The 15,921-nt window shown below is 42.8% G+C and overlaps 1 non-coding gene across 1 annotated transcript; it reads left to right on the top strand.

Moving 5' to 3' along the window:
- Positions 1-14,303: 14,303 nt before the first annotated feature.
- Positions 14,304-14,376, top strand: TRNAR-CCU. The gene has a single exon. It is a non-coding gene; the product is annotated as a tRNA-Arg (tRNA).
- The last annotated feature ends 1,545 nt before the right edge of the window (positions 14,377-15,921 follow it).

A 15,921-nucleotide genomic window follows, 5' to 3' on the forward strand; every position in this document is an offset into this window, starting at 1 on the left:
ATGTTTCTGTGATAGCAACAATGTCCAATTCTGCCTCAGCCATTAGGGCCTGCAGATCTGGGATTTTATTTCCCAAACTATGAGCATTTGTGGTCATAGCCTTCCAGGTACTCTCTTTACGGTTATTGCATTTCCTGGACTCCTTGTGAGATATTTGTTGAGATTTGTTATTCACTTCACTATTTCTTTTTGCGGTAGTGCCACTGTTGACAGAGTTTTCCATCTCAATTAGATTTTTTTTTTGCTTATGGATCTTTAAATACTGCATGCATTGTGTTTTCTCTCTCTTTTCTCCTTCTGCTCCACTGCTCCACTGCTCCACTGCTCCACTGCTCCACTGCTTGTGCTGAGGTGCCATACTGCTTGGTAGGGTGGACTGCTGTCACCACTTTGAATGGATGTTCGCTATTGTTTGAACTCTTTTTGTCACCACCCTTGTGTTCACCTTGCCTTCATCTTGGATTGCACATTTTTTACTGGCTGCTGGCTTGGGAGGCATGAGAGACCCCACTAAGAAAAGCAGAACTGAAAGATACGAAAACCAGTATGTCAGAGGAGTTTTCTGCAATCATGAATATGCATCCAGGAAAATTCATGAAAGAAAACAAAAAGGGGGAACTTGATTGTATGGCACAGATGTATTTAGTTTTGTTTTTTTGCAGCTACAGCAATATATATATAAATACATAGATAGATAGATATGTCTATCTATCTATATCTATATATTTATTTTCTTTATTGAAGAAATATTAATAATGGTGCACAACTTAAATACTATGATACAGTATTAATAATACTAATCTATATTGTACAAAAATAAGATTAAATACAAACAATTTAAAAATTCCTTAATAATATTTGAAATAATTGAGAATAAGTTTACATAAAAAATGCACACATACCACACTCATACTTTAACAATGTTAAGGATAATATGTATTGATTAAATAGATCAACTAACTTAAGATGAAATGTATCATATTCAATCATTTCACAGTGGCATTTTTCACAGAACCCAATGTTGAAATTCTAACATGAACCCCATATATCGTAGAAATAGATACCAGACAGACTTAATGGGTTAAAGTAGTGCTAAACTAGTATATAACTATAGAGATCCCTAAAGGAAAAGATTGCAACAGGATATTGTTTACAAAATCAAAACTTAATCTTTATTGAAGAAATATTCAAAATGGTGCACAACTTAAGTACTATGATACCAGTATTAATAAACTAATCTATATTGTACAAAAATAAGATTAAATATATACTATGTATATATATATACATGTATAAAAAAATAAATATATAGGAGTAGATTTTAAAACCTAAACGATGGGCGTCCATGTGCGCGTGCACTGGGACACCCGATTTTATAACATTACGTTCAGGTGTGCGCATGTTATAAAATCGGGGGTCGGCGTGCACAAGAGGGTGCACACTAGTGCATCTTGCATGCACGACACCCTTGGCCTTCCCCCGTTCCCTCCTAGGCCGCTTTGATTTCAGAGTGACCTCGGAGGGAACTTCTTAACCTCCTAACCTAACCTACCTTCCCCTTCCCCTAACCCTTCCGCCCCCTAGCCATATCCTAAACCCCCCTGACCTTTATTTTACCTCTTGCACCTGCCGGCAGCCTACCAGCATGCGATCCTCCGACACAGCGGCAAATGGCCACTGTGCCAGAGGCCTCTGGCCCTGCCCTGCCCCACCCCACCCACGGACCTCCCTGGCCCTTCCCGCCCCCTCCCTGCCCATTTCTCGAAGACCCGGGACATACGCCTGTCCCGGGACTTTACTCATGTCACCGGGCCTTTCTAAAATAGGCCTGGCATGCATAGGGCTTTGAAAATCCGGGCTATAGTTTTTAATCTATCTCAACAGAGATCATCCAGAAATTATTGCAATTCTAATCAATTGGCTGCTGTCTTTGCATGGCTGACCTGCCAAAGTGGCCACCCCCTTGAGTACATTGTGCTACCTAATATGGATGCTAGACATGCAGCATCAGCTTAACCCAAAAATGGCCACAATCATGGCCACCAGTAATCTCGCAATGACTTTCTACTCTGCTGCCCATACTGTCTGCTATATACCCAAAATGGCCACCATCAACTTTCCAAGTATGGCCCCCACCAATAGTGCAGGCCCATTTCTGCCAAAAGGACCATCAAAGAATGACCAAGAGCTGCCTAATATGGCCAATAAGCACATTGCCTATGGCTTGTACCCTAACATTCATTCCCTAAATCACACGTGCACTGCCGCTGCTCCTGATTGACATTTTTGCATTATATTGATGAGTGTTGCCCATACCACTCACCAAATCCATGGGAGCAGCACTTCATCTAATGTTGTCAATCAAACCATCTGTATATTATAAATATCCTTTTTTCCCCCTAATGAAGAGGCCCTTTTGGGACCCCAAACCATGACAGCTAACATATATCCAACCTATGGAGATGGGGAGACCTGAATGTGCCAAGAAAGAAACCGATCTATGCCATCAACCCAACTGCGTAAAAAACTGTCCCCTCAATGCCAGTCCATTTTCTTTCCTGCCCCTCCCTGACATGATTTGAATTTCTCTCTTTTCTTTTTATTAAAAAGAGTTAACCCATGTGACACATTATCCTGCTGGCAAGAAATGGACTGCCTTGCATGGGAAGAACCCCTGTTCCATGCGTGTTGATGTGCATGCTGCCTTTGTTGACCGAAGAGATCAACACCTCCACAACACAGGTCCTTCTCTCCAGTAAGCCTGCTCAGTTGAGGTGTTGGAGCCAATTAAGCAACTGTCCTATGCCACTGCATCTCATACCCACTTCTGCAAAATGAAAATGCTCAGCCAGGGAAGCAGGTAAAGACACAATGCATCAAGGTGAGAAAGAGGCCAAAGGTTGGGCTGTTCCCAGCTTAAATAATTGCAGGCTCTTTTACCTTCAAGACCCCTCCTAATCCACCCACTCTCCCCCCCCCCCCCCCGAGTTCACCTTACTTACCATCTTTTTTTTCCCCAAACCTGTTCCTATACCTGAATGTAGGCGCCGTGATAGTGTGGGTGGGCTAAGCCAGTGTTGTAGCCTTGCTTGCCTTATAGGGCAGCTGTGGCAGCTTGTCACAAGTCAAAGTGTGCATATTATTTACTTATTTATTTAAATATTTTTATCCCACTCTATAACGCATCAAATAACAAAAATAAAAAAAAAATCTCAACACTGAGCATAAATTAAACAAGAATAGGTTTAAAAAAAAAGATACAAAGATAGAAATCACAATAAGTAAGAGTTTAACAAACAGCATAAAAAATAAAAATAAAATATAACATAATCCATTCCTTAAGAAGAAATAGTGCACAAATGATTACTTTAAAGCTTGTTTGAAAAGAAATGCTATCAGCTGTTTCCTGAATCTTGAAAGAGAAGTTTCATGCATAAGATCAGAATGCAAGGTGTTCCAAAGCTCTGTTCTGGCAACGCAGAAGAGTTTCCTTGATTCAACAAGCATAATCTGTTTAATTGTTGGAACATCAAGAAGTATCTTGGAAGATGAGTTTAAGGATCTTAAGGATTATAAACTTTAAGTACCAAGTTAACATACCTAGGAGTAAGGACATGAATTGCTTTAAAATCCAGTAAAACAAGTTTAAATTAAACTTTCTAACCAATGGGAAGCCAATGTAATTTATACAAGACTGGGGTAATATGCCCTCTCAGAGGTGTGCCAGAACCAATATGGGTGGCTGCATTCTGTATAATTTGCAAACTATGCAGCAAGGATTGGGAAAGCCCCACATGTAGAGCATTGCAGTAATCCAGGGAAGACAAAACCACAGTATGTATGATAAACTTAAATTGCTCATTGAGAACCTGCTTTTTCTGCAGGTAGAATATTGCTGGAAATGTATGCATATGAATTTGAAAATGCCATCTCTGCATATCCTTTTCCTCTCTTGACCTAAGCATGCATCCAGGAATGTCTCCATTTAATTCACCAAAAGGTTTGCCTGTTTTGGAAGGATGCAGACCTTTACCTGCATTGAGGTAGGGCAATATTTGGACAGCCAATTATTATGAGTAGAATGCTTTTTTTACTGGTGCCAATGGTTTTGAAAACTGTTCTCCTTAAATACATACAATCTAATGGTTTCATAACTCACTGCATTATGTGGGATGTGAGAACTCTGCCTATTGTGTGCAATGCGGCATGCCAGATCCCTTGCAAAAATCCTAAAAGAAACAGAAAGGTTAAATAGAAATCTACAAATAGAGCGTATAGTCAGATAACAATGGGTTAAGATTTTGACTAGAAGCAGAAGCACAGGGTTCAGCACTATGTTACAAATTAACATTTTTATGTTACCACCCCATCATGACTTTAGCACTAAGCCATCTCCAGCTTCACACTTTCATTAGGGTATAATGCATATTCATGGTCCTGATTATATAGCCACTTTCTTGACTTGTTTTAATTGTGCATAAAGATACAGTGACAGGAGACGTGACCTTTTCAAGATCATTTTCCCTCCATTACTTTTCGTTAGGCTATCAACTTGTCTTCCTCCATGGTACTGAAATAATTTATTTCCCATTTATAAAAAAAAAAAAATTCCTGGTTCCGTAGCAAATTAAAATTTATTCAGCAAATAGAATTCTCTGGATTATTTTCTAATGGCTTTAAATACTTCCAGCTTTGGAAGAAAAATAATGCTAATGGGTGCAGGCTGAGTGGATAATTGCATACAGTGGGGAAAAATGAATGTAGAACTGATACTGTAGCTTGCTGTACATCAATTACCCAGAAGAGTTACTTTACTTCCTTTTGCACAAAATATATTAAATAATTTATTTCAGGAGGTATCATTATAATCTTGAAATTATCCCTATTGTCTGAAAAGCTGTGCAACTTGCACATACAAACAACAAATGTGAACAGTGGAAAACCACATTGAGTAAAACTGCTTTGAAATGTAAATCTGATTATTTAAAAGAAAACCAAGGTTAACTGGTTTCAAAATGCAGAAAATATATAACATATTGCCTTACAAGATAGAGGCATTATATTTTTACTATGTTTAATGAATCATTTTTCCTGTTAGTATTTTGCTAGTTCAAATATGAATTGATTTGCTTTTATTGTTAGTGGTCTCACTGTGTTAGAGGTATACTGTCAGGGTTGGAAAAAAAAAGAGCTATGAAAACCCCGTCAGTATTTGTTTATTGCCAGGGTGTGGTAACAAGTAGATGCAAAATGAAGCGACAGGACCAGACTGCTGCTGATGCTGAGCCATTTCCTGCTGAGTTGTCTGTTTTATCAATCTTCAAACCTTTGCAGCTGCACCACAAATCTTAAAAAAAAACAAAAAACATTACAATGTGGCAACACCATAGCCCCTAAAACTGATAAAGGAAACATAAAGGATAAGTGAATGCATGCAACTACTTAAACTGGAATGCACAATTCATCATTTAAAGATTTTCAGAGGGAGGGAGTGTCTTTGAATGTTGGGGGGGGGGGAGTTGAGGGACATAAATAATGGAGTAGGGAAATTGGCAGACTCTTGTGGGGGAGGGGGAGAGATGAGAAGCATTGCAATAGTGCACTGCCTTTGCCCCTGCCTGATCCCCTGTTGGCCATAGTAACTAGGTCATCAGCTCCAGGCTGTTTAACACAGGCATACAGGGGAGTCCACAGAACAGCAATCAGCATTTTTAAATTTGTTTCCTTATATTTATTGATATATAATTGTGAAGATATTTAATTGTTATAAGATGATTTATCTTGTTGTATTATTTAATTATTGTGTTCTCATTATCATGGTCATTTATCAAATCGCATTAGGGCCTTATTGCGGGCGTTAAGTCCCTAATGCGTGCGGTCACACCATAATACCCACGAAAAATAAAGCATCATGAAATGCATATGCAAATTTTAAAATTTTTCCCAATGGGATGAGTTAATTAAAATGACTGGTGCTTATTGTAACGCATGTTTTAACTACACCTTTTTTCCTTGCATTATGCTGTGCGTTATGCCCAAAACAGAATGTTCAACTTGTAGCACAAATCCTTTTGAGAGGGAGAGATAGAGACAGCCTCTCGGGAGGCATAGATATTTGTCAACTTTTTATACCACTGTAAGAGGGGCAACTAGTAACTAGTAAGTTGAGGTTTGGGTGGTGGCTTAGGTTTTAGGGGACACTTTTACTTGCACACAGAGGTACGAACAGCACAGTACACATCAGTGAAGATTTCATGTGATTTGGAGTGATGAAAATTACAGAAAGATGAGATCTGTATATTGTACTCTTGACCTAGCTTGATCGTCAAGAGTGCATCAAATTAGATTGAGGGTATGAGGCATTTCATCCAAAGGAAATAAAGTTAAACTCAGCGGGAGCTCTTTTGCTGCATGTCTCACTCAGCGGCCATCTTGAAGAGCCTCCAGGAAAGCCAGGCTAAGAGGTGTAACTACTAGTTCACCTTCTTTAGACCTGACTCAGCCCCTCATCAAGGGTTTTCTCGCTGAAAATTTGGCTGTCGGAATGGGAGGCTTGGTCACTGGGGATTCGGTAAGAGAGCGGATACTGTCCCCCTTGACTTTTGATGTCACTCTAAGCCCAGAGCGCCGAGTAAGCCCTCCCCATCATACCTTGTGGGCTTGTCTAGCCCGACGGCTGCACTGGTTACCGCAGAAGTGATTCAGGGAGGATTGGAGGCAGAGCGTCGGGAGGAATCCTCAGAGGTGCTTCAGGGGACTCAGGCGGTGAGTGGAAGGACGCCTGAGGATGCTGGTTACAGCTTGGATCGAACTTCCCCACAGGCCTCGTATTCCTCGGAAGTTTCTATGATGATACAAGGTACAAATCTGGGGGTAGATGCCATTGTGGGTGGAGGTGGGGCCTAGGACAATGTTTTAGGTACTGGGCTTCAAATACAGTGACCAGCGGAAATGTCTTTGGAAACTATATGGACAGTGCTAAAATCAATTGAAACATCGGTAACCTCAATGTTTCAAGCTATATTGGAAACTAAAAGTCAAGTAATAGTCAATACAAATTTGATCTCATCATTTAATTAGAAACTGGAAATTATGGAACAATGGATTTCAACGGTTGAGAAAGTGCAACAGAAGTTGATTCAGTCTGAGATAACTAATAACAGGAAACTGGAAAACATAGAAAATATCTTAAGGTCTCATAATTTGAGAATACTGAATTTTCCAGTGATTGATGTAGTATCTCCACTCCAGTTGACTTATTCAAGGCATATGTAACACAGGTGTTAAAAATTCCTGAGGCAGCTATGCCAGTTATTACAAAAGCATACTATTTGCTCCAAGCAGCAACGCCTGATGAAGATGCTTCTAGAATAAGTCCTGGGATGGAGATTTCTGAAATACTGGAGTTAACACAAGACACAGAAGAAAACCTTTATTGATTACCTTTGCTTTCTTAATGGACAGAAATAATGTTTTGAGGCTTTTCTTCCAGAACATACAGAGTCTATTGTATGGTCAAAAGCTATGGTTTTATCCGGATGTTATAAAGTCCACTCAGATTTGAAGGAAAATGTTTCTCGCTATGCGAATGGAAGTGATTCAACTGGGAGTAAGGTTTTTGCTGCGCTACCCATGCAAGTGTTCTATTAGATTTCAAAAAGTGAACTATGTGTTCTTGTTATAAAGGTTGAGATGATGTGGACCCTTAGTCCAAGGAGGAGTTGATATTACTTGAGGAGACCACTCCTCGAGTTCCTCCATCGGGTGGTGAGGCCAAGTTGAAACAGAAAACAGTTGGATCTTCACCTCTGGAAGCCCGTGGTTCCCCCAGGAGGAGCCCATAGGAACCTGGGCCACTTGGGCTTAGGTGAACCTTCGAGAGGTAAAGGATTTGTGGAACCGGAGCAAGGGCCAGATGGATCTTCACCACTGGAAGTCTGTGGCCCCCCCGGGAGGAGCCCGGGGGGAGCACGGACCGCTGGGACTTAAGTGGGCCCTTGAAGATGAAGAATCATTGAAGTCCAGTCCGGGAACAAGAGCCAGAGATCACCTAGTGCTGGTCCAAGGTCAGATGCCAGAGAATAGTCAATTACCAGTCTGAAGTCAAACACCAGAGGATACCCAATTACCAGTCTGAAGACAAACACCAGAAGGTTGTCCAGGAAAACGGAGCAAGACACCAGTGACAACAGCAGACACACAGGGGTGAGCAGACTCGTTGCAAAGTCAAAGCACAGGAAAAAGAAGTCTCATTAAATACTTCCTTGAGCCTGCCCTATCTGAATCAGCTGGAGCTGATTAAGGTGCTGATGTTCCTTTAAAAGCCAGGAGGAGACGCGGCCATGCACCTAAGGGGAGGGCCGAACCCAGAAGTGTGCAGGGCGGCCTGAGGCTGTGCAGAGGAGACCATGACGTGTCTCCCCCGCCGGGAGATGCAGCAGGAACCCGACCAGGAGGGCCGCCCTGAGGCAGAGAAGCAGGGCCACTCCCAAGGATGCCCTCCCGATGATGCCGAGGCACCGGCGGCGGTCCCGATGCCGCAGGAACAGGTAGGAGGGACCAGCCTTGGACGGTCGCAGCTGGAAGTATAATGGTACCCCCCCTTTTAGGGCACCTCCCAGGAGGTTTGGGTTTGGAAGGATGGTCAGCATGGAACTGAGATAGAATGTTTCTATCCAGAATATTGGCGAGAGGTTCCCTCGTATTTTCTTCAGGACCAAACCCCTCCCAGGCCAGAAGATATTCCCATCTCTTCTTATGTTTCCGGATGTCCAATACCTCTCAGACCTGGAAGGTATTGTCATCCTCAGCGGAGAGAGGTTGAGGTGCTGGGGGCATGCTAGAAGGCCACACCATCACCAGAGGTTTCAAGAGGGAGATGTGGAAGGTGTTGTGAATTTTAAGCGATGAAGGTAGTTGAAGTTTTTAGGCCATGGTGCCAACACTGTGGAGGATGGGAAAAGGACTGATGATCTGAGGAGCAAGTCGTGCCGAAGGTAGCTTTAAACGGATGGACTGTGTACTCAGCCATACTTTCTGACTGGGTAGTAGGGGAGGACAAGGTCTTCGCCAATAGTCAGAGTATTTTTTGGCCTGGTGGAGGTCCAAAGTTGATGTAGTTCGTCCGCGGACAGTTGAGCCACTGGAGATGGCACGGCCACCAGGACAGATAGTGGCAGGCGAGGTTGCTTGCCTTAGACCAATTGAAACGGAGATGAGCCAGAGACAGTTGAAGGATGCGAGTTGAGAGCGAACTCAGCCCACGGAAGCAGGTTTGCCCAATCGTCTTGTTTACTATTGACATATATGCGTAGGAATTGTTTGAGGGTTTGATTTGTCCTCTCCGCCAGACCATTAGATTGTGGTTGATAGGCGGATATGACATCAGTCTAATGTGACATCAAATTTCTTGCAGAGCGATCTCCAGAACCTAGCGGTAAATTGAGGCCCTCGGTCGGATAGGATACTTTTGGGTAAACCATGAAGATATGCTAGACAAATAACTGGGCTAGTTGAGGCATGGAAGGTAACCCTGGTACAAAATGAGCCATTTTACTGAATCGATCAATGACCGCCCAGATGACTGTGTTACCACTGGACGAAAGCAGGTCAATGACAAAATCTGTGGAAATGTGTGTCCATGGTTCAATGGGCACTGGCAGGGGTTGGAGCAAGCCTGGATGTAATCCTGGAGTTTTCTTGTGCTACATAGGATTGAACATCCTTAGTGACTCCGGGCTACCAATAGTATCGGCAAAGGGCAAACAATGTCCAGTGTTGTCCTGGATATCCCGAGCAACGTGAATCATGGGCCCATGCTAGAACTTGTTTCCGGAGGTGAGGTGGTATGAAAGTCTTCCCAGGAGGAATGGTTGTGGTATCAGATAACAGAACTCGTGATGGTTCAATTATAAACTTGGGTAGTTCGGGGTGTCCGCGGTTTCAAAGACTCGAGGGAGTGCATCTTCCTTTAAGTTTTTTTGTGGCTGGGTGGTAACACAGGATGAAGTTGAATCTAGTGAAAAATAGTGCCCACTGAGCCTGTCGAGGATTGAGGCATTGCACCCGATGCAGATATTCCAAATTTTTATGGTCTGAATAGACCGTGATTTGATGTTGGGCTTCTTCCAACCAGGGTCGCCACTCCTCGAAGGCCATCATGATGGCAAGGAGCTCCTTATCACCGATGGTGTAATTACCTTCCGCTCGGGTGAATTGGCGAGAAAGGAAGGAACAAGGGTGTAACTTGTGATTGACTGAGTTCTCGCTGAGAACGGCTCCTTCGCCTTCGGAAGAGGCATCCACCTCAATGATAAATGGGCATTGAGGATCAGGGTGATGGAGACATGGCTGACAAAGGAATGCCTTTTTTAGGTGAAGGAAGGCCGCTATAGCTTTGGGGGACCAGTGCTTGGAGTCAGTGCCCTTCTGGGTTAAGGCCGTTAGGGGTGCTACTATAGAAGCGTAGTTGGAGACAAATGAGCAATAATTGTTAGTGAAGCCCAAAAATCGCTAAAGTGGCTTCAATCCAGATGGTTGGGTCCATTCTTGAATGGCTCTCAGTTTCTGTGGATCCATGTTGAACCTCTTGCTGGAGACAATATACCCCAAAAATAGGAGAGCTTCCCACTCAAAGAGACATTTCTTGAGCTTGGCATAGAGTTGATTTTCTCTAAGCCACAGCAACACCTGGGAGACGTGTTGGCGATGAGCTGAGAGGGACTTGGAGAAGATTAGGATATCGTCGAGGTAGATGACTCACATTGGTATAACAAGTCCCAGAAGATTTCATTCATAGTGTTTTGGAACACAGCTGGAGCATTGTAAAGCCCAAATGGCATAACTAGATACTCATAGTGGCTGTCTCTGGTATTGAAAGCCATTTTCCACTCGTCCCCCTCCTTGATACAAATTAGGTTGTAGGCTCCCCTGAGATCAGGGGGAGCGGGTATGAATCCTTAACAGTGATGGCATTTAACCCCCGGTAGTCAATACAGGGATGGAGCATCCCATCTTTCTTCCCAATGAAGAAGAAGCCAGCCCCCGCTGGAGAGTTCAATTTACAGATGAATCCTTGATCCAGGTTCTCCTGGATGTAATTTGACATGGCTTGAGTTTCCGAGGATGAGAGGGCATAGGTGCATCCTCGAGGGGGTTCTGCACCCAGAAGGAGGTTAATAGCACAGTCAAAAGGCCGATGTGGTGGAAGCATCTCTGCCTTTTGCTTAGAAAAGATGTCTGCGTAGGCTGAGTATGGTGCTGGTGGACCCTGAGGACAGGCGATGGTAGTGGAGCATTGTACAGGAACTACAGTGTGGAGGCAGGAACTTTGACAGGCTAACCCCCATTGAACCAGTTGTAGGGTTTTCCAGTCAAACTGGGGGCAGTGCGTTTGGAGCCAGGGGAGCCCCAGAATGACGGGGTGTATCGATCATTCAAGAACGTGAAAGAAGAGTTGCTCCACATGAAGTAATCCGTTGCGAAGTTGAACAGGTGCCATAACATGAGTTACCCGACCAGGGAGGGGTTCGCCATGAATGGACAAGAAGACCAATGGAACCTGGGCATGGAGAAGTAGAATTTTGAGGTGGTCCACCAAACTCTTCATGATGAAATTTCCCCCGACTCCCGAGTCCACTAGGGCTAAAGTATGGAATTTGTGGTCTCCTGACATCAACCTGACTAGCAGAGTTAGTGGAGGTATAAGTGATACTAGGACCAGGAAGAGTCCTCTTTCAGATCCTAGGCCTGGGTGTTTCCCGGACAAACCAGACAGGATGCCAGACGGTGACTGGCGGAGCCACAATACAGACAAAGTCCACCTTGCATATGTCTATGATGTTCCTGAGAGGAGAGTTTACCTTGACCCAGTTGCATAGGTTCCTTGAGTGATGCCCGTGAAGGCCCTGGTTTGCCCATGGGGGACGGTGAACATCGAGGGTGTTTGAAGGTACTAGCAGTTTTCTTAGAGAGCTGAACTTCTCGGGAGCATTCTTGGAGGCGTGTATCAATGCGCCCGGCCAAGTCAATGAGGGAGTTTAAAGACCTCAATAATTCTCGACCTGCGAGTTCATCCTTGATCTTTGAGTTGAGCCCCTCCAGGAAGATGGTCCTCAAGCAGTCAGACTCCCAATCGAGTTCTGAAGATAATGTTCGGAACTCAATGGCATATTCAGCGAGCGTACGAGATCCCTGGTGCAAATGGAGTAGATTAGCTCCGGAGGTTACCTCAGGAGTAGGGCCATCGAAACTGAGGTGGAAAAGCTCCCAAAATTCCCTGAAATTGCATAGTACAGGGTCATCATGCTCCCATAAGGGAGATGCTCATTCCAGCACCTTCCCTTCGAGAAGAGACAAGATGTACGTTGTTTTAGTAAAGTAATCCGGAAAGAGGGTTGGCTGTAGGTGAAAGTGCATGTTGCACTGATTGATGAAACCCCTGCAGGAGCGGGCTTCACCTGCAAAGCGTGGAGGGACCGGTAGCCGAATTATTAGACAGATATCAGCGAGTGCTTGTACAGCTGCTGGTATGGACGGCAATGCAGGGTTCATGGGACTGATAGCATCAAAGCGTTGATTTAAATTTTCCACTGCAGCAACGAGGGCATCCAGAGCATTTTGTTGATCCAGGATTCGCTGAGCCATCCCTGGGATGACCTGATGGGCAGAGGCCTCCGCCGGCTCCATGGACTTGGAAATCTGTTATAAAGGTTGAGATGATGTGGACCCTTAGTCCAAGGAGGAGTTGATATTACTTCAGGAGACTGCTCCTTGAGTTCCTCCATCAGGTGGCGAGGCCGAGTTGAAACAGAAAACAGTTGGATCTTTACCATTGGAAGCCCGTGGTTCCCCCAGGAGGAGCCTGTAGGAACCCAGGCTGCTTGGGCTTAGGTGAACCTTTGAGAGGTAGAGGATTCATGGAACCGGAGCAAGGGCCAGATGGATCTTCATCACTGGAAGTCCGTGGCCCCCCCGGGAGGAGCCCATAGGGGCCTGGACTGCTGGGACATAGGTGGGCCCTTGAAGATGAAGAATCATAGAAGTCCAGTCCGGGAACAAGAGCCAAAGATCACCTACCGCTGGTCCAAGGTCAGATGCCAGAGAATAGTCGATTACCAGTCCGAAGTCAAACACCAGAGGATAGCCAATTACCGGTTCGAAGTCAAACACCAGAAGGTCGTCCAGGAAAAGGGAGCAAGACACCAGTGAAAACAGCAGACTCACAGGGGTGAGTAGACTCATTGCCAAGTCAAAGCACAGGAAAAGGAAGTCTCCTTATATACTTCCTTGAGCCTGCCCTATCTGAATCAGCTGGAACTGATTAAGGTGCTGATGTTCCTTTAAAAGCCGGGAAGATGTGCGGCCATGCGCCTAAGGGGAGGCCTGAACCTGGAAGTGTGCAGGGTGGCCGGAGGCCGTGCAGTGGAGACCATGAGGTGTCTCCCCCACCAGGACACGTGGCAGGAACCCGACCGGGAGGGCCACCCCGAGGCAGAGAAGCTGGGCCACTCCCGAGGACGCCCTCCCGATGATGCCGAGGCACCTGTGGTGGTCCCAACGCTGAGGGAACAGGTAGGAGGGGCCAGCCTCAGATGGTCGTGGCTGGAAGTATAACAGTTCTTTGAACCCAGTCAACTTAGAACATTCCTGGATTCGCACACCCAAGGATAACCCCCAACTAGCTCATCTTAATAGAAGGGAGGTCAAATAACCTGGCCAGCTCAATGCCTAAGTTTAATTTTCAGTAAATTAATGTGGTAAAAATTGTATGCTCATTTTCATAGAGTCTCCTCTTTAATTTCTTCTATTTAGGTACATAAATGTTAGATTTCTTTGTTTTCTTTGTTTTCTTATAATTAAGGATTGTAATGTAGTTCTTACATAATGTACCGCAATTACTTACCAAGGTAATTCTTGTGAATGTTTGAAATTCATGAAAATAAAAAATTAAAAAAACAAAAACAAACACAAAAAAAAAAACTAGGTCGTGGGTACAATGTACAAATCTCATCTTTCTGTACCTTTTATCACTCCAAATATCATAAAATCTTCACGAATGTTTACTGTACTGTTCGTACCTCTTACTGCGTATGTAAAAGTGCCACCCAAAACCTAGGCCACCGTGAAAATCACACCTCAAGTTACTAGTTGCCCTTCCTACAGTTACTAGTTGCCCCTCCTACAGTGGTATAAATAGTTTATCTATATGAACATAAAGAGTCTCTCTCTCTCAGTCTATATTTATTCTAGGGGTTTAATTATTGATTAGGGGTTTTTTGTACTATCTTTTTGTCTCACTCCAAGCTCCAGTGGCCTAATGGATAAGGCATTGGCTTCCTAAGCCAGGGATTGTGGGTTCAAGTCCCATCTGGGGTGAGTGAATTTTGTTCTTATAATTAAACTCTGGAATTTGTTGCCAGGGGTTGTGTAGCTGGGTTTAAAAAAGGATTGGATAAGTTCTTAGAGAAGTCCATTACCTGCAATTAATTAAGTTGACATAGAAAATAGCCACTGCTATTACTAGCATCAGTAGCATGGGATAGACTTAGTTTTTGGGTACTTGCCAGGTTCTTATGGCCTGGATTAGCCACTGTTGGAAACAGGATGCTGGGCTTGATGAACCCTTGGTCTGACCCAGTATGGCATGTTCTTATGTTCTTAAGCTTTAGGCAAAAAGATTCAGTCAAATCTAAATAAATACATAAAATAAATCATGGACATATTACAATAATTGTGTTCAATTTCACATGGCTATTTTAATGTGGATGCAATCTGCATTTTATTAGATTTTTGGATACCATGTTAAAGTGTTTACCACAAAATACTAAAATTGGCAGGCAAAACATTACCTGCTTAATTTAACGTTACTTAGTAAAGGGGTAACATTGTGTGTTCTACTTGCTGTGACCTTTTTTATCATCTGCAAAAGACAAATATTTATTTATTTTTTAGGTCACATCTTTTTATTGAAACTTTGAATCATAAACAATAAGTACAGGACAAGCAATAAACAAAAGAGTTAAGAGGATAACTAAGTGATCCCTAAATAGCAACACCCATATCTATAATTGAAAGAAACAAAACAATATAATCAAATCATTATTTATTTATTTATTTAATTTATTTAATTATTTTTATATACCGTTTTACCAACAATAAATGCCGACCAAAGCGGTTTACAATATTTCAAAGCAAAATTAACCAGAAAAATAAAACTTCAGTAAAAACACATAGCAATAAAATAAAGTGGGAATAAAAATACAATAATAATAATATTATCAATAACATAAATAAATAAGGTGACATAGGATAAGAAAATTGGCTATTAATACTTTAAAAAAACTTAAAAGAGTAGAAAAAAAAACCACTGGGCTGCAATTAAGAGCTAGTCTGTTACAACACAAGTTCAAATACTAGGTATGGATCAAAGTCTAGAAAAATTCAAAGATTTCTAAAAGAGGGATACAACTAAAAGCCTACATGCTATTGGGTGTTCTCAATGTCCTTAAATGCTACTTGGAACAAGTGAGTTTTCAATGCTTTTTTAAACTCCTTCTGATTGAATATGTGCCTTAAAGGGTCGGGCAAAGCGTTCCACAATATGGGACCTACGACTGAAAAAGCTCTATTTCTGGTCACATTTAGTGCCACATTTTTTATAGAAGGGACCTCTAATAGGTTTTTACCCGCTGATCGGAGTTCTCTGTGAGGTTTGTAAATACGTAGCGTAGTGCATAACCAAGTGGAGTCAACGTTGTTTAATAAGGAGTGAGTTAACATAATGATTAGAAATCATTTACATACATTAGTAGGAATTTAGTAAAATTTGGGACACTGAAATTTCTAAAATTACACAAATGAAAGAGATATCAAAAGTGAAAGTAATTTTCAACAGATTGCCACATAGCCATTCAATTAATA

Source organism: Rhinatrema bivittatum, chromosome 2, assembly GCF_901001135.1.
Source record: "Rhinatrema bivittatum chromosome 2, aRhiBiv1.1, whole genome shotgun sequence".
In the NCBI taxonomy this organism is placed as follows: Eukaryota; Metazoa; Chordata; class Amphibia; order Gymnophiona; family Rhinatrematidae; genus Rhinatrema; species Rhinatrema bivittatum.